This window comes from Octopus bimaculoides, chromosome 8, assembly GCF_001194135.2.
Source record: "Octopus bimaculoides isolate UCB-OBI-ISO-001 chromosome 8, ASM119413v2, whole genome shotgun sequence".
NCBI lineage: Eukaryota > Metazoa > Mollusca > Cephalopoda > Octopoda > Octopodidae > Octopus > Octopus bimaculoides.
Window position 1 is genome coordinate 91,107,125 of NC_068988.1, and position 1,239 is coordinate 91,108,363.

Sequence of the window (1,239 nt, forward strand, 5' to 3'; positions counted from 1 at the left end):
ATAGAAAATGTTAGAAACAGTTTAAGTATCAAAATACATATATACATTCTTTGATAATAATAATAAGAATATGTTTGAAACAGTTTACAACGTTGTTATAACAAAAAAGGATTTGGTAAAATATGTATATATATACCCAGGAAATATATTTAAGAGTTCGCAAAAAGTTGAGGAGGAACTGACCTAGCTTTTTTCTCTTGTGTGTATTGAGGGAATGTTTGCTGTCTTTTGATAATCTTTTTCTAAAAAAGTGAAACCGGTTAAGTAAATAAATATCTTTAAAATAAGTGCATTTTCAAACCTTCTTTCATATATATATATATATATATATATTAGGACACTTTCGTCACGTGTCAGCGACGAGAGAGTCAAGGAGGAGGAGTGAGAGAGAGGGAACGGTGAAATGAAGAGAAGAATAGGGGAGGATTGGGAGATAAAAACAGAAAGAATGAAGAACAAGAGAGGGTGAGAGATAGACAGGGAAGTGATAGTAATAGTAGTAGAGTGTGCAGAAGAAATTATTAAGATAAAACTTACTTGGAGACAGTGCATGACCCTCTCGTCGTTGACACGTGACGAAAGTTGGTAATTGGAGACATGCGAATTAACACGAAAAACGACTTAACTCAAAAGAATCTTTAACCCTTTATTAGTATATATTTATTTATTGTTTATCAATATATAACTGTTTATTCACATTTTCACATGCGCTTTATTTGATTTTCCATTCAAGTATTGATTTTTTTTTTTTTACTTTGGAAAATTCTGTGCTTTTTTAAGTATGTTCCTTGAAACAAATGTGAAGTCAGCTAAATCGACTAAAATTGATTTTTCCATGAATTTCTCTTATATAAAAACAGCGTAACTCGAAACGACTTATGGTAAGGTATGCCTGCATAAATGTATTTGTCCCCAAACACTGCTTGACCACCGGTTTTGGTTTGTTTACGCTGCTGTAATCTAGTCGTTAGGCAAAAAAAAAAAAACGGTAAAATAAGTTCCGGAATTTACTTGTATTGATTTTTTGCCTAAACCCTTCGAAGCGGTGCCCCAGCATGGTCAAAGTCCAATTATTGAAACAAATAACAGTTACGGGACGTAAACAGACCACCATCGGTTGTCACGTGATGTTGGGGAGGGGGACAAACACAGACACATAAACATATACACACACATACATATATATATATATATTTATATATATATATATACATATATACGACGGGCTTCTTTCAGTTT